The sequence below is a fragment of the Mus caroli genome, chromosome 3, assembly GCF_900094665.2.
Source record: "Mus caroli chromosome 3, CAROLI_EIJ_v1.1, whole genome shotgun sequence".
Taxonomy (NCBI): domain Eukaryota; kingdom Metazoa; phylum Chordata; class Mammalia; order Rodentia; family Muridae; genus Mus; species Mus caroli.
This window is the reverse complement of record NC_034572.1, coordinates 87,667,027-87,689,202: the sequence shown is the minus strand read 5'-3', so window position 1 is coordinate 87,689,202 and position 22,176 is coordinate 87,667,027. Positions and strand designations below refer to the sequence as shown.

Below are 22,176 nucleotides of genomic sequence, written 5' to 3'. Positions count from 1 at the left end.
GGTCCTTAGAGTAGGGTTCAGTTCTCTGTGCTTGTGATATATTAGCTACACTGGATGACTTGCCTGCACTCATCTATACAAATAGTGGAAGAAGAATTAAGAGTCACTCATATAGAATGTTTAAAGATTTGATCACTGCATTTAGCAGACGTTGTTTGAGATTTGCTTTTCATTTGTTTGTTTTGTTTTTGCTGAGACAGGGTTTCTCTGTGTAGTCTTGGCTGTCTTGGACCTCACTCTGTAGACCAGGCTGGCCTTGAACTTGGAGATCTGACTGCCTCCACTTCCTGAGTGCCGGGATAAAAAACATGTGCCACCACTGCTTAGCCACATCCAGGGGACGTTTTAATGACTAAAGTGCAATGATGGGGAGGAGTGGGACACACTGTGTGGTATCAGTGGGTGCTGGTGGTCCTGATTTTAACCAAAGAAGGCTTTTAAGCTGGCTAGTGAGATAATCTTTTTTTAACTCTCGTAAGTAGAGAAAATGTACTAGAGAAGAGAGACTAGAGGCTAAAAACATTGTAATAACCAAAGTGAGATGGCTGTGGTGGTGGGAACAGGGAACTGACAAATACTGACAAGGCAGTTCAGCTGTGCTTGGTATGCTGGCTAGGTCTTGTTTGGTTTTGCTTTGTTTTCAACTTGACACGTAATGGAGTCATCTGAAAGAAAACTTCAGGTGAGAAAATACATCTATCAAACTGGCCGGTAGGCAACCCTGCAGGGTATTTTTTTGATTGATGATTGATGTGGAAGGACCCAGCCTACCATGGCTGGTGCCATCACCAGAAAGGCAATGCTCCACCATTCACGGGGTGTGTAAGAGAGTAAACTGAGCAAGCCAGTAAGAAAAACTCTTCCACGGGTTCTTCTTCAGTTTCTGCCTTGAGTTCCTGCTCTGACTTCCCTTCATACTGGCCTGTAAGCTCAAAGTTGCCATTGGTCATGATGTTTATCACAGTGATGGAAACCAAACTAGGACACTTGACTGTTGTTTGGATGTGTGTGTGAGGGAGGCAGGAATCGAGGGTTCTCCTGGTACTGTTCAGTTTGGTAACTGGGCATAGTGGTGGGACAATACAAAGTGCTTAACATTTGAGGATGGGTAGGATAAGATCACAGTTCCATACTGATACTCAACTTCCATTTGAAGCTGAGACCAGCAGGACAACTCAGTGTTGACAAACTTAGGTAGGTCTCCATCCAGCTCATTCTCCCATGGCTCCTGGCATCATCATTCTTGCTATACTTTGTTGTTACCTTCTAGTCACATAATTTTTCTGCCTCTCTGGAGGAAGGGTGAGATGCTGTCCATCCACTGTGTGGCCACAGTGTTTCCAACATTCATTAGTTCTGAAAGGAAGGCCTCTGTGTGTGGAGAGCTGTCTAAGCGCTGGGGTGATGGTGGCATCCTCTGTTCTAGAGGTGAGCCTCCTAGCTTACTACAGGTGAATAAACAGCAGCTAAGGAGCAAGTGGGGAAAGGCGTTCTGGCATAGAGGTAAGAAGAGAAATGATAGGGGAATAGGAGGGAATCTTGCTGGTGTCACCAAAAGCACAGAAACAGGATTACAGGGTGAAAGCCTACCCAAAGCTAGAGAGCAGTACAAGATGATGTATATCCACTGGACTTGGCAATTATATCGCTAGAGGCCTTCCATGGAGCAGATGTGGTATAGTATAAGAAAGGCAGATGGCAGTGGACTGAGGAAACATTGGAAAATGAAGAGTGGGCATGGGAAGTATAGAGTGTTCATGTGCTCATTGAAGGTGAGGGGAGGAGGAGGGAGGAAGAAGCACAAAGGACAACATGTGGATTTAAAAACTTAATAGGAAGGGCTGAAAAGATGGCTCACTGGTTAAAAGTGATCACTGAGCTGTGCAGTGGTAGCACATGCCTTAAATTCCAGCACTTTAATCCCAGAGGCAAGCAGATCTCTGTGAGTTCAAAGCCAGCTTGGCCTACAGAGTGAGTTCCGGGACAGCCAGGGCTACACAGAGAAACCCTGTCTTAAAAAGCCCTCCCCCCAAAAAAGTGCAATTAATTAGGACCAGAAAAAAATTGATGAGTAAGGTCCTAGAGGAGTTGGGAGTAGCCGAGATTACTCCCTCAGAGTGGAAAAGAAGAGCTGGGTACCAAAGGTTTGGAAGTGCTGTCCAGAGGCATCTTTCATCACACTTTTTATGACCTGGAAGCAGAGATGTGAGAAGACACTAAATCCTGACACAGTGGGCACAGGTTCAGAGTTGGGACTAGGGGAGGCTAGCCTCAGGTAAAACAAAGGGGAAAGACCTAAAAAAAAAAAGCTGAGTGGTGTAAAAAAAAAAAAAAAAAAGAGAGAGAGAGAGACGAAGCTATAATTCTGTGGTGATTACAATCTGCATGGTCCCATGACTATGTGGTTGTAAGGTGTTTTCCAGTAGTGTTTAGAAAGAAGTCTAGCCACCAGATCCAAGATAGAAGTTTTCAGAAAGGATTTAGTCAGGAGTGTACAGAAGGACAAGGGGGTTGAAGGTATAAAGGAGGTAAATAAGAAAGGAGTTTGCTTGATGGGGCCTGAGTGCAGGATTCAAAAGGAAGGGCATGGGAGGTAAGCTGGGTAGGCAGGAAGTGTTTGTGAGATCAAAGCACAAGTAGAGAAGGGTACAGTTGAGGATGTGAAAAGCTATTGGTAAGATCCAATCTCTCCATTAGTTTACTATCTTGGAAGGCATCATCTTTACCCCTGTAGTACCAATGCCACATTAAGTTCATTGTTCTGTAGGTAGAGCCCTTGTTACAATTCAGGCATCACTATGGGTGTTAGTTGGAAGGAGCATGATGCAGTCAGGAGCTGGGAAAGAGGGACTTGAGTGGGGAGTCTGCACAGGTGGATGTGAACCTGTGTGTAGGTTACAGTGTCTGAGGGGCCTGCTGTGTGCCGTTCCTAGTTAGGTGCTGAGGCTATCAAAATGTCACCTGATATTTTTATTCGGGTATTTATGACTTAGTTAAATGGAACTCATGGTTTTTGTCCAAATCGTCTGTACATCTCTGCTGCCCTTACTTGAGCTCCTCCCTTTTGGGCAGATTTGTTTTCGTTTTCTCCAGGGAAATTCAATGGCTTCTTCAGTCACTCTCATTAGGAATCTTTGTTGATCTGCATGTCTTCTCCTTTGTAACCCAAAATATTAAAAAGAATTGGAAAAAGAATTATAGCATTCTGCTCTATGTCTATAGAACTGATATTGATGCTTTAACTTTTCAACCATCACTTGAGTACCTTAAAATCATAGATCTGTTTTGCTCATCTTTGTGTTATTCATCGCAATTTGCACATAGGAAAATGGGATGATTGTCCATGGGGTTGATGGAATGTAAGCTTTCAGTGTAGGATTTTGTCTAGTTTAATTCTCTACCATCTAGAATTCACAACAAGTGGGTAAATAACTCACTGCCCCAATAACTGTTTGGTTCTTCTTGCTTTTTATTTTTTTTAAAGACTCTCAAGATATTTCAAAAGGTCTTAAATTTATGTTTCTGTATTCGTCAAGTTATTTAACAAGTATATATTCAATAGGTAGGATTCTGAGTATGCAAAGATTTTGAAAAATCATTGTTTCTGTCTTGAAGGACACTCAAGTGGAATCTGGTTGATACAACAACCCCTTAAAAAACCTGAGTCCCAGGGTGTACTGGCATATACCTTTGACCCCAGATTTAGGAGGCAGAAGCAGGCAGATCTCCATGAGTTTGAGGTCAGCCTAGTCTACAAAGTGAATCCTGGACAGCCAGGGCTTGTTACACAGAGAAACCCTGTCTCACCCCCCCCCCCAAAGAAAAAAAAACAAAAAACAAAACCAAAACCAAAAACAAAAACAATAACAAGGACAAAAAAAAAACAAAAAACAAAAAAAACCAACCAAACAAACAAACAAAACCCCCAAAATTTGTGCCACCTGAATCAGGAGGAGTTGACCCAGTCAGTCTTCAGGTGGAACTCTCTCCTCAGCTAGAACTTTATCTTTTAAACATGACAACTATATGGGGAGACCTGCTAAATGTCCCTCTTAATGTATAGCTGCTTCCCAGCACACTGAGGCCACATCCACAAAGCTGAGGAATGACTGTAGGTCTCTGGTGTCCCTATGGTGTAAATGCACGAGCTACAAAAGGAAAGCGAAGGTCTGAGTTGCAGCTGTTCTCTAACTCTGAGTTTCAAGCTTTCAGGTTTAAAATGGGGCTAGTAATTAAGGAGATAAAAAACATAAAAAGAGCTCTTTAAATGGAGTACTGTTATGCAAATGTTAATTACTACTCCTAAAATTGTTCTGTGGATTAAATGAATGTGTCCTTTGTAAACCACTTTGTAGATTTAGGATGTCATCACTCGTTGGTCTTCCAGACTCTTCCTTCCTCTCATGTCCTACAGCTGGGGAGAGCGAGTGTGTCTGCCTCTACTGCTTGCACAGTTCCATTCCTTCGCTCTCTTCCAGACCTCTTTCCTGCTGATGGTTAGAGGCCATTACTCTAGCCCTTGAAAACTGCTGTTAGATTTTCTACTGCTGTTGGCAGAATTGAGACATTTTCTCTTTCACAATGATCCACGGGAAGTTGTGACATTCATGTACTCCAAGGACATAAAAGACACATGTCCACTCCATTGTAACCTGAAAATACTAATGAATTATTATCAGAGGGTCCATATATTGTTTAACTTTTTAAATTTTATTTACATTGGTGTTCTGCCTCCACGTATGTTTGTGTGAGGGTATCAGATCACCCGGACGTGGAATTAGGGACAGTTGTGAACTGCCATGTGGTGGTAGGATTTGAACCTGGGTCCTTTTGAAGAGCAGCCAGTGCTCTTAACCACTGAACCATTTCTCCAGCCCTGTTTATTTTTTTAAGATCCAGTTTCTTCATCTTGGAGCTTAAATTCCTCTGTGGCCTAGTTCCAACTATTTTTGTTGTTATTTTCTTTTCACTCACTATGAATTCTAGTCAAGTGGAACTTTTGCTACCTGAAGGCAGGGTTGATGTAAGAACCACTTACCACCATTTTCCAGCTACACTATTGTTAATGGAGATAGGGCTTGTAGTCTGTACCCTCAGTAAGCCAGGGATCCAAAATAAAACTGAAAAGCAGAGAAAGAAGATTTATTCAATGTAGACACGTTAGGAAGACAGACAAGGAGATAGATAGTGACTCCCTCAAGCCCGTCTCCAAGGGACCTGGCCTGAGAGTGTTAGAAAAGAATATATTTAGTGTGGCACAAAAACAAAACAAAATAAATAGGAAAAAAATACCCCAACTACATGAAAGAAACCCAGCAAGGCAATTTCTTTTTGAAAAATGGGTCCACCAAGAACACAACTCAAGCAGGGTAGCAAGCAGGAGGTTTGCCTGGTTTTTAGTCTGACTCAATCAGTAACTGTGCCTTACCCAACCAGTAAGAGCTTGACTTCACAATCTGATGCTATGAACTAATTCCTAGCTGGCACAAAGGGGAAGAGAGTCCATTCCTAGGGCAGTGCAGGCCAACATGCATGTACACAAGAATTTCACAAGATGGGCTATTTATAAAATATCTACCCTTAGTGGGATAGCTACCTTTAATAAAAAAAAACAAAACCATTTCTCACAATGTAGGGCTTAAATAGAAAGCAACAGATATGTACAACTAGTGGGTTTCAATGTGTGATTTCCTCTGTCTACCAGTTCTCTGTCTTAGCTCAGTCTTTCCAGGAAGATCATCTGGCAGCTGTAAACCCTTTTCCTGGAGACAAGTTCTCCTTCTGGATACCTTCAGGGCTTCAGCCATATCCCTTCCTAGCAGAAAGTGCCTAGAGAAATAGTGCCTAGAGAAATGCTAATGTGTGTGTGTGTGGTGTGTTTTCATGTATTGTGTATCCTGGTCATGAGCTGAGTAGCTGCTCACCGCATGCTCTCTGGTGTGCTGGTGTTACCTTTCCATAGGTGCCAAGGGCTGAAACCTTCAAAACTGCCATCTAAAACAACTCTTTCCTCCTAAGTTGATTTTCTAGAGTATTTGTTACAGCATTAAGATGCTAACACAGTACTTAACTTAATGACTTTACCAAAAGCACATTCTCAGGTTAACAGAGCTGTCTCAGCCATAGATCCTCCAGCCTCAGTCCTGCTAACTCTGATGATACCATGTGAGCTCAGGAAGCTGTTTTGTGCCAAAGTTATAAGCTGGACTGTTACATAGCAGAAGACAGTGGGGATGGGAGTTCAGTGTGGAAATCTCTCTTTCTTCAGTGCTTCCTCTTGTTTCTCACTCAGTCATTGGGTTAGATGTCAAGGACAAGGCAGGAGGTGAAGAGATGGAGGAAAGATTTGAAGTTGGAATTGTATTGCTAAGCTTGAGTTACTCACTGACTGATCTTAGGAACCAGGAGTGTTACAACTTGTACAGCTTTGGGCTTGACCTATGTGAGGTGACGGGGAATGAAGAAAGAGGCACACATACAGAAAAGCTGTGTTTGGGTGGGTTGTGTGCTCTGATGGAGACATACCACCAGCAGCAACCTTGAAATGTAACACACTTATTCTGTACATCTGAATCAAGGGGGCAAGTTTATTGTTTACAGCTGAACAAGGAGGCATGTTTGGTTAATTTGGACAGAAGGTCTCTATAGGAGAGAGGTCTCAGGCTGTAAATTTCTGGGAGGAGGAAGCTGTGATTGACATTTTCTGCATACATTGTCAAAGTTTGCACATGGACCATGAGTCCAAGGCACTGGATCCTTGACATGGCCATGCTCATGTTCACTCAGGACTTCATCTGCTTTCTACACAGGGTTTTCTTTGCTCCTCATGGGGTTGGGGGTGGGGGGCCTTCAAGTTTATAACAATAACTAATATTAAACATTTCCTTGACAAGTGTCTTAGTTATTGCTGTGAAGGGACAACATGATCCTTATATCCTTTCTTTTCTTTCCGAGACAGGGTTTCTCTGTGTAGTCCTGGCTGTCCTGGAACTCACTTTGTAGACCAGGCTGGCCTTGAACTCAGAAACCCACCTGCCTCCCAAGTGCTGGGATTAAAGGCGTGCGCCACCACTGCCCAGAGATCCTTATATTCTTATAAAGAAAATCATTTAATTGGGGCTGACTGTCAGTTTCAGAGGTTCAGTCCATTATCATCATGGTGGGAAGTGTGGCAGCATTCATGTGTAGGAGAAGGCGCTAAGAATTCTACATCTTGATCCAAAGGCTGCCATGAGGTAACTCTCTTCTGCAGGTAGCCAAGAGGAGGTTCTCATTTCACATTGGGTGGAGCCTGAGCATAAGAGCCTCAAAGCCCACCTGCCACAGTGACACCAACAAGACCACACCTCCAACAAGACCACACCTCCTAATAGTGCCCCTACTTGGGCTGGCCAAGCATATTTAAACCACAACCAACAAGTTGCAGTGCAAGGTGGATACTTATAATTTAGATGTTTGGGATCCAAGGAAAATTATCATGATTAATTATGTACTCTTTAAACTTTAACTATACCCACCACCCTGAAAGGAAGAGCCCTTTTTTCTTTTGCTTATTCTAGAAGCAAAGATCTTGAGTGTGAATGTCAAGAAAGTTTCCACATAATTTCTGTAAACATTCTTTGAAATAGAGAATATATGTTTAAGAAAATCTATAAAAAATAATAAATAATTAAACAATCCCTTCTGGATCTGGCTAAGCTAATAAACTCAGTATGGCTGAAGGAATTGATGCTTTCTAGGTCCTCTGCTTTATCAACCTGGGTTTGTTTTTTGTTCTGACTCCCTGGAATGCTGTTCCTCCATCATTTGCTACAGTTGGTCCACTTCCTTGTATTCAAAGCAATTTCTGTAAAGAAGTCTCAATATGTTTGTAATTCCCCAGAGTTTAAACCCTGAGCCCTGTGGTCAAACTACTTTATAGCTGCAGGTTTACATTTGTTCAAACATAGATGTAGCTCCACTACTAGAGCATTTTACAAAGTCTGAAGAAGTAAGTGGCTCTTCTGTTTCCTCACATCCTTTGCCCAACAATCTGGCATCAGTCCAGGCAATGGCAGGAAGAGAAGAGCTTCAGTGTTAACCATGAATCACCATCCTCTGCGGATCAAGTATTGAGATGATGTTGGTTGCTCTTGTATATCAAGGCCAGGCATTACTGTGGCTTTTCTTGCTCTGTCTTTTCACTAGTTCAAGGCTTTGCAGAACCACCCTGCCTCCATCTTAGGCTAAAAGCCATCTTATAGTAAAGACAAACTAGGCTCATTCCTGTTTCTGATTAAATTTCTTTCTGGAGAATTGGACTATGCTCCATCTGCAACCTTAACTACAAATGATTCTGTACTGCCTGTTCCAGGAAACCTCAACCAGGTCTTTGTTTCAAAAAGTTAACAACCATCTTACACTCTACTTTTGTTTCAAAATGGTTGTAATGGCTTCCTTGTTATGACTCCTGATGTTATGACCACCTTGCATCCATGTCTTTGTTTCAAGAGGCTGTTAATAAATGACTAATTTGTTGTGTTTATGTTCTGCTCCTATAATCCCACCTACTTTGCCCACCAAATCCCTTATTTGGAAACCCCCTACCCCTGAGCTATTAGCCTCATGTCCAGTGCTTACCTCTCAAACCCCGCCTTAGGAATCACAGTCCAAGTACACGAATAAAAAAGCTTGCTTTAATTAATTTAGCCATAATAACTTGGGTTTTTCTACTCCCATGTTTGAGATAGAGAGCTTCTATTATTTTTTTATTTATTATTTTTAATTAGGTGTGTGTGTGTGTGTGTGTGTGTGTGAAAGCACAGGTGCCAGGGGAGTCCAAGGGCATCAGATCCCTGAAGCTGGAGTTACAGATGTTTGCCTGTTGTAGGTGCCAGGAACTGAACCAGGTCCTCTGGAAAAGTATCTAGCACTCTTAACCACTGGGAAATCTCTCCAGCCCCCTACAGAGTTTCTTATAAGGATCACTGAGACACTGGGTTACTTGCTGGATGAAATGCTTTTACACTGGCTGCACTCCTGGGGATGACTCCATTAAAGATATAGAGGATGAAGTCAGGGGTACTTCAGGACTTGGGGAGAAGCAGCAGCAGGTCAGAGAAAATTCTTGGTTTTAAATAGATACTTATTCATGTTGACTTGACTGAGAGGCCCTTCCTTTCTGGAGCTGACCATTTCCACCCCCAAAACACACATGAGCAAGAATCACTGGGTATCCACGCTGTGACCCATCAGCCCACACATTTCCTGGCAAGCTGAGACCCAAGCTCAGGCCTTAAACATTTCCACACACCGATAAAAATTTCTAGGTTGTTAACCAAAACACTGGAAGAAACTGACCTGGACTTCAGAGACTTTTTTGTTTTGTTTTTGAGAAGGGTAGTGGTAGTGGTGAAATAATTTTATTGAGAGCAGGGAGGGGCTAAAGTATAAACCAGATGATCTGATGATCTTATTTTTTTTTTTTTTTTTTTTTTTTTGGTTTTTCGACACAGGGTTTCTTTGTGTAGCCCTGGCTGTCCTGGAACTCACACTGTAGACCAGGCTGGCCTCAAACTTAGAAATCCGCCTGCCTCTGCCTCCCAAGTGCTGGGATTAAAGGCGTGCGCCACCACTGCCCGGCGATCTGATGTTCCTGGCAGGGCAAATCTTCCTAGACTCTTTATGACTAAAAGCCAAATTCTCTAAACCTTAATATAAGCTCCACCTGCCACCAAATTGCAGACATAATCAGGACATCTTTCTCTTGTCTGTCTTGAGGACATGAGCTCTAAATTCCTATGATAAATGTATTGGACCACACTGAATGCCCTGGTTGGTAGTTCATTTCATCTATGCCAAGCATGCTGGTTTCAAAATCTCAGGTTCAAGCAATCTCTCCTGCTTCACCTGGGACTACAGACACATGCTCCTATCTGTCTGTCTATCTATCTATCTATCTATCTATCTATCTATCTATCTATCTATCTATCATAGTGTTTCTTTGGAATCTCAACCAGCCTATCCTGGGACAGTTCGAGGACAGCTAGCTGGTTTTGGCGCAGGGGAAACACCACAGAACCCTCTGAACACGTGACAGTTTCAGGGTCCTTTTAGTTACAACCACACATCCACATCTCTTCATGAAGACATTGTAAATTCTTTGAAATCAAAGATCATATCTTAGGCATTTCCCTGATTCTTCCATTAACAAAACCTAACACACTTCAGATATAAACAAATGACCAGAAGGCAGTGTATCCTAAGCCTCCTCTCATAATATTGATTTTCAGACTTTCTATTCCTTCTCTTACTAATCCCACTTGTCAGATCAAGTGCATCAATAAATTATAATAAGATGTTTTCTTTAGACATTGTATAGTGTATGTCAACTTTAATATTTTTCTTTTGGTTAATGTTTTTTTTAAGAGATGTACAGGGAAAAAACATCAAACCAAGGAAGAGCCTAGACAGGAGCAGTAGATTGCCATTGTCCTAGCCTCACTGGCTATAGTACTCACTTTCTTGTGGTACCCTTGAGGGTTAGAGTTTGTGGGAGGTCACTGATTTGTAGAAGATGCTTGGATGAGCATCAGTAGTAGACACCAACGTGGAATAACAAGGGAAACTGAGCTGTAGTGAGTGCAGGAGAAGGCCCTGTAACCAATCAGTTAATCATAAAGCAGCCAATTAAACTGTCTCCACACAGCACTCATATAAATGCTATGTCATTGGTTGGACCAATGGTCATCCTCTCATTTCCCTTTGTTCTGTTTATAATTCTTAAATAAAATTTAAGATCATTAATTGGGGTTGAGGAAACAAGAGAAGGCAACAGGACATATGCGTCACAAAAAGTCACTCATACACTCACCAAGGGATCAACTTTGTACACCCTTTCACATCAGTGTACATTAACCCCCTTCTTCACTTCTTTCTTTTCTTAAAACAAGATTTCTGAATGTAGCCCAGGATGGCCTTGAACACTATATCCTCCTGTCTTTACTCCCATGAGCTGAGATTACAGGCAGGCACCTCCAAGCCTGGATCTTATTTTTCTTAACAACTAAGTTGACTTTAATTATATAGATACACATCACGTGTTTAATGGTGTTGTTTTTTATTTTTCTCCCCCCAAAATGGTCCAGAATATTTGCATGCCTAGACATTGCTGAGAAAAACCTCCCAGAAGGAACACCAATGGTTTCCAGGATATGAACATTTTGAAATTTGAGATTATACAAAATTGTTCCTCAAGGGTTAAAGCTTTGGGGAAAGCAAACAAGGCCCTTCTTAGGTTTGTAAGCCAGCATGTCTGGTTGAAAAGCCAGGCATGTAACAATAGATGTCTCTGTTTAGGCATGCTTGTTTCAGCCTTGAGAAGACACTTGTGGAACAAGGGGCCCTTGGATGCCGTTTGAGGCGTTGCCTCCCTCTGCCTCCCTCTCGAATTTCCCAGCCAGCCTCAGAACTCTGAGTGTTTCACCTGGGTAGAAATATGGTTACTTAGTCATCTGGTGATGCAGAAGCAAAGCAAAAGCCAACTAACAGGAATTACCTGTTTCTTAGCCCCTGGTTGCTGGAACGGTTTGCCATTTCCCAGTTACATTTCTTAAAGATGTATTTTATGTTTGATTGCATAGTATTTAGTGCCTCTCCTTGTGGTTTGGCGGGCGTGGCTTACTGGAAGAGAGAAAAATCAAATACTGGTCTAGAACTAAGCAGTTTGAATTTTCAGTGTAAACTCTGGGCAGGTAGGAAGAGTGGAGCACACTTTTGATCCAGATTTCTGTGAGTTCAATGCTAGCCTGGCTTAGAGTTTCAGCAGGGCGCGCGCGCGCACACACACATATACACACACACACACACACACACACACACACAAACACACATAGCGAGCTGAAAAAGACTACAGTGCACGTTTGAGAAAATTACACACTCAGTAAGTTTTTACTGCGGCTATTGGGTGCAGGGGTCAGTGGATTAAGTTGCAAATGGGGTGCAGGTATCCTGAGACAGGGGACCCGTTAGGGCTCGCCCAGATGGATAGTGGACTTGAGCCTAGTGGATGCTCCGCGCCACTGTTGAGAACCACTAAAGTGAGCTGGCTGCGGGGCAGAAAACTATGGGTTTTGTTTACGGAGTGGAAAAACAGTGCGCTTGAGTCTGCTGTGCGGTGTCCTGGTGCAGGGTCGAGGTATCTAAGCAACGACCAGGAAATGACTCAGAGACTTGCTGACTCAGCACCAGGATCCCTTCACCTGCGGGGCGAATGGGTGTGGGTCTCTGAGCCCAGTCAGGTGCGCTGGTGCGGAGATCTCAGGGACCTGAGTCAGATTTAAAGATACTAGTCACACCTGCAGGCAATGGGAGCTTTAGAACCGCACCCACCCACAGCCCTACGCTCCCAGCCCTTTGGTTCTCGTCCCGGTCTCCTCACCCCTCCCACCTCTACCCCGCCCTTGATGCTAAAGCTAGCGGCAACAAGGAAGTGCGGTTGTGGTGCCCCATCCCCCACCTGCCTTTACAGCAGAGGATTGAGAAGCTCAGGTCTGGTGGGCAGGGAGGGCGTGTTTTACCGGAGCCATTTTGCCTCCTACTTCCTCTACTAAAGAGGAACTTTTGAAAATTAAAGGAACCTACATATGTCAGCAAAATATAACCATCACCGCTGCTTCCCATTAGAATTCAGCAATGTTTCTCGTTCCCTATCTGTCACATCATTTTTATATGTAACTTATAGAAGAAGGATCACTGTTAATAACTTTATTTGGTATGTGTAGAGGCACACCTGTAATCTCTTGGGAGGGTCACCGGAAGTTTCAGGACGTAGCAAATTCCAGGTGAGAACTTCAAAAACCAAACCGAGTCAACCAGCCAACAAACCAACACTTCCCCAAACCATACATACATTTGCTTATAGTCTGTGTATTTGAATTTGTGTGTCTAACTAGGTGTAACATATGTGATATATTTAAATGTAACTAGCCATTGTGAAATCTCATGTATGAACCTGGAACAAATTCACCTCATAAATATCGAATCTGTAACAGTTTCTAGCTTAGTATTGCTTGTTTTGTTTGTTTGTTTGTTTTTCTTGCAGTTGTATTGATAAAAAGCAATTCTTTTTTTTTTTTTAAGTCTTTTTGATGGCTCCGGATTTTTGTAGAAAACTGGTAACTGTCTTCTTTGTTCCATAGTACAAACCATTTATAAATATAAGTTCGAGTAACTAATCCTGGAAAAGGTTATTTTCTATGCATCTGTTTATACTGGTTGCCTAGTTACAGTTGGCATCTGTCTGGTAAAAAATTACCTTGGGTCCATTCTGGTGCATGAACCCATGAGATGAAAGGATAACAATGTCTTTTTTGAAAAATAAGATGGTTGGCGTTCTTTCATGACACAGTATTCCTGCTAAACTAATGAACACCATATCTTCTGTCACAATTGATACTTGAAAGTTCTTCTTTTAAAAAGCACATTGGCTACTGATATCTGACCTACCTGTAGTCTTTTCTCTAGAACAATCTCTCTTCCTCCACTCAGCGTTTGTCCTCTGGAGTGACAAATGAAGGAAGATGGGCATCCATTCACCCAGACAGAGCCTCCAAAAAGCCCTGAGGTGAAAATATCTCATGAAGAAGGAACTTCACTCTCCAGGGCACTGTCATATTCATAGTACAAAACTTACATGGCCAGTTTCACCATTCGTGCCAGGATGTGCAATGCTTCTCTATACTCATCTTGTGACTCATTTGGTTTACAAAAATGTCTTCTTTGGTCAATGTTCTTTTTTGCCTTTATGTGAAGAAAATAAAATTCTGCATTCCCAAGTGTCTCCAGGGAAAACTAAAACTAACATTGTGCTAGAAATTAAAACACACACACACACACACACACACACACACACACACACACACTGACATTGATGGTTTGACCATCACCATGGCAACAGTGAAGGCTGATGTAAACAATGCTATGGTGATGATTTGTCTCTTTCAGAATCTGTGTGATATCATTACTGATTTTTTAAAACCTCCCTTTTCAGTAGATTTGAGTATATAATAATGTGATAATTCCTAGAGTAATAAAATAGGAAGGTGTTTTAAAAATAATTTAAACAATTGATTATTTTCTATACTGGTCATATATGTAGCTTTTGGCATCTGTTGTTTTATAAAATGCTACTGAACTACAATCCAAATCTACTTTACATGATTCACACAATGATATTTAGATTTGACACAGAAATCCAGAGATAGGAGAAAAAAAATACTAATATGCTGACTGAAACATCTGCCCTGGAGTGTGGTAGGACTCACTTGCAATCTCTGTACTGGGGTGGTTTTGGAGGTAGAAAAAGAAGAATCAGAAGTTCAAGGTCACCAGTGGGCATAGTGAGGGTTCTAGGCCAGTTTGTGATATATAAAATCTCATTAAAAAAAAACAAACTAAAGTCCAAAACCAAAAGACAAAGGACAATCTCTCATCTATAATATGACATTTCTTAGACAGAGTAGAATTATCTCTAACCAACTGACTAATCCAGTACTAGGAGCCTGGGAAAATATCTCTTTAACAAAACTACACATAAACCCTACATAATGTGTACAGTATGGTAAATTATAAGCATAATTTTAAATTGTGATAAAAGCTTAAGATTCGAGCACTGTTTAACAAAACTAGAGAAATAAACTTAATAATGTAGGAGAGTTTACATATTAGTGTTATAGTTATTTTCAGTTACTTAGAAAAACAAAAGATTCACAAACAGATGCAATGCCTTCTTCAATTTTTACAGTCATTGAAATCAGTCTAATATTAAATAATACAATTCTGAAGTATTACTTATATACACAAAGTACTTGTACCAGCAAAGCTTTTTACTTGCAAAATAAAGGACAAAATATTTACTTGTTTATATGTTGCTTTTATATGTTGCTCACAGCACTAATAGAACTTTTAAAATGGTAATTTCTTAAGGTTTTAGGGTTTATGATTTATTTATTTTTTTTAATCTGTCTTCTTTGATTGTATATATTGTGTACCATATGCATGCCTAGTGCCTGCTGTGGCTAGAAAAGGGCATCAGATCCAGCGGAACTGAAGTTGGATCTGATGCCTTCTTTTATCCTTTATTTTGCAACATATCGGTGGTTGGAAACAAACAGGGGTCCTCTACAAGAGCAGCAAGTATTCTTGACTATGAAACATGTCTCCAGTCCCAAGTCTTGTTTTCAAAAGACTGAACCAGAACAATGCTGCCTAAAAGTTGTATTTTGTCATCAGAAAACATCCTCATAATATTCCAACTAATAAAACTTAAATCTCAACTTCATCCTAACTTATGAAGAAATCATCTATTTGGTGAGGCATTGATGACATAGTGATAAGCATAACTGTTTCCAAAACATCAGCTACATAAATATAACAAACAGTGATTCAAGAATAAGAGTCTTTTGAAAATGAGAAGCACACACATCGAACCACACACATTAATAGTGGGAGACTTCAGCTCTTACCAACTGACAGGTCATCCAGACAAAAACTAAACAGAGAAATAATTAAACTAACAGACAATATGAATCCAATGGACCTAATAGACATCTATAGAATATTTCACCCAAACACAAAAGAATACACCTTCTTTGTAGAACCTTGTGGATCCTTCTCCAAAATTGACCATGTAGTTGGTCACACCAAGCCTCAACAGATACAAGAAAATTGAAATAATGCCTTGTATCTTATCAGACCACTTACCAAAAGCAATCTACAGATTCAAAACAATTCCCATCAAAATCCCAAGATAATTCTGTAGAGGCCTTGACAGAGCAATTCTCAACCTCATATGGAAAAACAAACAAACAAACAAGCAAAAAAAAAAAAACCAGGATAGCAAAAAACAATTCTGAATAATAAAAGAACTTCGAGAGGAATTACCATCTCTGACCTCAAGCTATACCACAGAGCAATAGTAATAAAAACTGCATGGTATAGGAACAGACAGTTCTATTAATGATAGTCTATTAGATACTCTGTTATGCTTGCAGAGTCTAGCATGCTTGTACTCTGAGTAGCTCTACTCAACAGCTGACCCAAATGATGCAGAGACCAAAGTCAAACAGTTGATGGAGCTTGAGGACTCTTATAGAGGTGTTGGGGGAAAGATTGTAGGCCTGAAGGGGATAGAAACCCCACAGAAAGACCAACAGAGTCAACTAACCTGGATCCTTGGAGTTCTTAGAGACTGAACCACCAACCAAAGAGCATACACGGGCTGGATTTACCCAGCCACGGTGCATAATTAGCAGATGTGCAGCTTGGTCTTCATGTAGGGCCTAACCAACTGGAGCTGAGGTTATCCCAAAAGTTGTTGTCTGTATGTGGGATACATTCTTCTAGATGGGCTACCAAGTCTGGCTTCAGTAAGAAAGGATATGGCTATCCCTGCAGAGACCTTGTGTAGCAGGGTAGAGAGATAACCAGGGGAGGGGCTCCACCCTCTCAGAGAAGAAAGGTAGTGGAGAGTGGAGGGATTTTGGGAAGGAGTGACTGGGAGGGAGAGCAGTGAGTGGGATATAAAGTGAATAAATTTTAAAAAAGACTTGGGAAGTGTACTGACTGGTTTTGTGTGTCAACTTGACACAAGCTGGAGTTATCACAGAGAAAGGAGCTTCATTTGGGGAAATGCCTCCATGAGATCCAGCTGTAAGGCATTTTCTCAATTAGTGATCAAGGGGGAAGGGCCCCTTGTGGGTGGGACCATCCCTGAGCTGGTGGTCNATCAAGGGGGAAGGGCCCCTTGTGGGTGGGACCATCCCTGAGCTGGTGGTCTTGGTTCTATAAGACAGCAGGCTGAGCAAGCCAGGGGAAGCAAGCCAGCAAGAAACATCCCTCCATGGCCTCTGCATCAGCTCCTGCTTCCTGACCTGCTTGAGTTCCAGTCCTGAGTTCCTTGGTGATGAATAGCAACGTGGAAGTGTAAGCTGAATAAACCCTTTCCTCCCCAACTTGCTTCTTGGTCACGATGTTTGTGCAGGAATAGAAATCCTGACTAAGACAGGAAGACATGAGGAAGTGTAAGAAAAATGGCTGGCATGCCTTTGAGAAAGAGTTAAGAAATTAAGAGCTTTAGCTTTACCTCTGTTGCTGTGATAAAACACCAATCAAAAGCAACCTGGGGGGAAGAAAGCCATCATTTCACATTGTAGGTCACAGTTCATCGCTGTAGGAAGTCAGAGCAGTAGCTCAAGCAGAATCTTGAAGCAGAAACCACAGAGAAACACTGCTTACAGCTTGCTTAGGATCAGGCTTAGCTAACTTTCTTACATAGCCCAGGATTACTTGCCTAGAGAATCGGGCTGCCTGTAGTGAGCTGGACCCTCCTATATCAACAACCAAGACAGTTCCCCACAGAAATACACACAGGAAAATATGACCTACGTAACCTCTGAATAGAGACTCCCCTCTCAGGTTGTGTCAAATTGATAGTTAAAACTAAGACATTAAAGAAAAGTGAGAGAAACTCCAGAGAGTGGGTGAGGTTTCCAAAAGAGGAGAAAGCCATAGAACTCTATTGTCTAGGGGTTTGATTAGGTAATGGCAGGAACTGGACAGAGGCTGAGGTAATCTCTATTGACATCAGTTAGTTCTGTGACCTAATGATGGGCTAAGCCAATGGAAGACCCACACCCTCTATGCCTGTGTCCTTTGAACCCTCATGTAGTTCTTTGCTTATGGGGTGTCCTGAAGGGGGGTTTCCTAGGTGGAACTTTCTTATAGAAGCTATTATTCCTTATAATTTAGTCTGTTACAGTTAGATACATGAGAGCAAAAGAATATAAGTCAGATAATCATATGCTAACTGACCGCCCAGCTAGAGGTGGTTGAAGCTCTTTTTGTCCATCTCTGACTTCTGCTTTGTTAGCTAATGACCTTGATGGCATGTTGTTAGTCACTGACAGATTGAGACCTTTGACCTCATAGATGTCTCAAGTGCTGTTAATTATATTAAACTCTCTTTTTCTCACATTTACATGACCAGCTTGTAGATTTACCATGGAACCTTCACAGCTATGAAGATGTAACTGCAGTTATTCTCAGAGAACCCTTATGTAGTTCTTTGCTTATGGGGTGTCCTAAGGGGGGGGGTCTCCTAGGTGGAACTTTCTTATTAGAAGCTATTATTCCTTATAATTTAGTCTGTTACAGTTAGATACATGGGAGCAAAATAATATAAGAAATGACCAAGCTACTGAAGGGCTTCAGGGAAGCCAGACTGCCTTCATTAACCCAAAACTATTTTCTCTTTATTTTTAGCTAAGATATTCTCAGACCAAGCCCCTTCTTACTTATCTCCCTTCTAATTCCAGCCTCTGTTCTCCCTGCAACATGTGTGGAAAACTTGCAGTTTTCCTTACTGGATTTTCCCTCATTCCTATAGGAAACCTGACTTTGCTTGGGGAGTGAGTGGGGATCCAGATGGAGATGGAGTCCCCACAAACTACATGCTGTCATTAAGATAAAATTATGCACACATACTTACATACATGCTGTTAAAACAGAAGATTGAAACTTAGCTGAATGTTGATGATGGGAAGTTGCTAGATCATTCCAAGATGGCAGAGGCGGAGGAGACACTGAAGAAAATTGAGATCCAGAAATGAGAACTGGTAATCATTATAGTGAACACAAGGCTTGCCCATCCAGAGCCCTGAGGACAATCCCCGTACCACACAGTATGTCAACAAAATGCACAACTTCTTGAAGGCACAAAACACTGTGCATGATGCCCAGGATGACCTCATCTTCCTTTGTATTTGCTTCAAGGAAAAAGAAATTGTGGTTGGACATGGTAATGACTATTTTTTAACTGTGATTCAGTGTCACCCGTCTCTTAACTACCTGTGTCATCCTTTAATGTAATATCCACCAAGAATAGCATTGATCGTGTCAATGACACATGGAGGTTGTCTGAGATTCCATGAGACTGGTGCCAGTGACTGAGGGTAGGAAGGCAGCTCTACCCACCATACTAAAGGAGTCCCTCTGCAGCTTCCATCACTTCCAGGGAAGGTTCCAGGTTTGCATTTCCAGGCTGTAGAGCAAGAGATTATAAGAGATCCTCATCCAACTTCCATTCTGATTTTCATTTTACTTTTTGCCTTGGAAAAGACTTTTTTCCTCCTTTGAGTAAAGACAACCACAATACACACACACACACTGAGAGAGAGAGAGAGAGAGAGAGAGAGAGAGAGAGAGAGAGAGAGAAACACACAGAGAGAGAGAGAAACACAGAGAGAGAGAAACACAGAGAGACAGAGAGAGAGACAGGGAGAGAGACAGAGAGAAAGAGACAGACAGACAGACACACACACAGAGAGAGAGAGAGAGAGAGAGAGAGAATGAATGAATGAATGAATGAATGTAGCTGGGGGCAGGAAAGTTGGCTCAGTGTTTAAGAGCTTTGTCTGTTCTTTCAGGAGATCCTGGTTGAGTTCTCAGCAACCATATGGTTGTAGAATTCCTCTGTGACTTTAGTCTCAGGGGAATCTGACTCCCTCTTCCTGCCTCCTTGTGTGCCTCCTGTATACACACACAGAGCACAGACATTATGTGGTCAAAATACCCATTCATATAAAAATGAATAACATTTTAAAATCTGGTAGAAAATGTAGATGGACAAAAATAAATAAACGTTGGCACACCTGCAATTTTATTGGGCAGTAAATATATGTATGTATGTATGTATGTATGTATGCATGCATGCATGCATGTATGCATTTATTTTTTGAGCTGAGAACCAAACCAAGGGCTTTGTACCTGCTAGGCAAGCGCTCTACTAATGAACTAATCCCTAACTCATAGACAGTAAAAATTTAAGGGTGTGTTCTTCCTTGATGAAATAGATATCTATATTATACATAAAATTGGATCAGGTTTTATTATTTTAATGCCACTTTTCATTGTAATGTCTTCCATATCATTTCATTTTTTGTGTGTACATTTGTGTATACACAAATATATGCATATGTGTAGAGACCAAAGATCAACACTGGGTATCTTCCTCAATTGCTACCTATTTTATTTTATTTAAAACCTTTTTATATTTATTTATATGTGTGTATCTATATGAATGTATACCACATGTCTGTAGATGCACATGGCGGCTAGCAGAGGGCAATGCCTCTCTTGGAGCTGGAGTTACAGGGCTATGAGCTGCTTGTCATGGATGTTGAGAATCACACTTGAGTCCTCTGGAGTAACAGCAAGCTCTCTTAACTACTGAGTCATTTTTTTTTTCCAGCTCTCCACTTTACATTTTGAAACAGGGTCCTTCAATGAATCTGGAACTCAGCAATTCAGCTAGTTAGTCTGGCTGGCCAGTGAGCTCCTGGATCTGACTGTTTCCATCAACTCCCTATGCTGGGGTTACCATCACACTGCTGGACAAGTTTCTTTAAAAACAAAAACAAACAAACAAACAAACCCATGAGCCCAAGTCCTCATGCTTCCTTCCTCAGCAAACCCTTTGTGGACTGAGCCGTCTTCCCAGCCCTATACATATTTTAGTGGTCACATGGTTAGAGTTGCATTGCTGTGAAGAGACACAATGACCAAGGCAACTCTTACAAAGGCAAACATTAAGCTGGGGCTGGCTTACAGTTTCAGAGATTCAGTTCATTATCATCATGGCAGGACTCAGGCAGACTTAGTGTTGGAGGAGCTAAGAGTTCTACATCTTGATCTGAAGGCAGCCAGGAGGAGCCTGGAAATCCACACTGGATGGAGCATAGAGACCTCAAAGCCCACAGAGATATCCTCCAACAAGGCCATACCGTCTAATGTTGCCACTCCTCATAGGCCAAGCAACAAACACATTGGGGCCAAACCTATTCAAACCACCACACATGCTATAATTTGATCTATTTGGTCAGAGTTCAAGATTGGCCAAGAACATCTAATATTTAGGCCTGTCCCTACCTGTTCACTGAGATTTGATATGGTCTTTCTACCAACTCAAACTTAACCTCAAGACCTTGAGTAGCACAAGCCACTTTGCCTTGTGGAGGAAATGGTTGTCCAACTTCAGAGTGTATAGACATCCCTTGAGAGCTTGTTAACAGTTCAGATTCTCATACTTCATATTCACAGACTCCAATTCAGGTGGTCACTAGTATACATTCAATAGTCACCAATCAGGGTATTGTAAGGGAGGCAGCTGCTGAGCCCACCATGGGTATCTTTAAGAGGGCTTAGAGGAAGAGCATTCTATTTGCTTCCCACTCCTTTCTGTTCCTCAGGTGGTCTTGGGAGTTAAGCTCCTCTGAAAATTGTCTTCAAAACCATCTGGCACATGAGGAAAACACCACACCAGATCTCAAGGGCATGCACAGAGGCAGGAACAGAGGTGATTTTGGAAGTAGGGGATCGAGGTGATGGTCAGCAAATGGGAGGAACCAAAAAAGAAGGGGAGTGAGAAGGTGGGGCATCTCAGAGACTGTTCTACTCCCGTGACAAAGCACCATAGAATATGTAAAATCTTATACTAGTGAAACCAAGTCAAAACACTGGGACTCTTAGGACAGTCATCGTGTGCAATGTGCAGAAGTAGAACTACTGTGTTAATGGTTAACTTGATTCTTTCTGGCCACTGCCTGGCAGCTTGCTCATGTCAGTTATCATTAGAGCTTCACAGGAAAATGCAAGGGGCTGGCCTCAGAGCTCTGAGCTCTGAAGTCTAAGAAGTTAAAAGTTAAAGTTTAAATAATGATATGTTTGCAATTATTATTATTTTGGCTACAGGCCTGGGAATAGGAAAAGCTTGAAACTTTGGGGAACAATTTTAATTCTTGATTCTTTGTGGGATGTGATTATTGTTTTGAATTTGATTTGGCAATGATTGTACAATGTCTTTTTTCTACCTGCTTTTGGAGTATCAATAAAAGACCGGGGCAAGAAAAAGGTATGAGAAGAGTGAATGAGGAGAGACTGTGAAGAGTGAGTGAAGAGAGAATGTGAAGAGTGAGGAGAGAATATAAGGTATGTATGTATGGAGAGAGAGAGAGAGAGAGAGAGAGAGAGAGAGAGAGAAGAGTGCATGGAGTGTGTGTGAGATGTGTGTGAAGAGTGTGTGAGAGTGAAAGGGGAATGCATAGAGGTGTGTATGAGTGTGGGAGCTCAAGAAAAGAAAAG

General features: G+C 41.7%; 1 pseudogene; it reads left to right on the top strand.

Annotated features, from left to right (window-relative positions):
• The first annotated feature begins 18,599 nt into the window (after positions 1-18,599).
• LOC110291874 lies at positions 18,600-18,906 on the top strand (annotated as a pseudogene).
• The last annotated feature ends 3,270 nt before the right edge of the window (positions 18,907-22,176 follow it).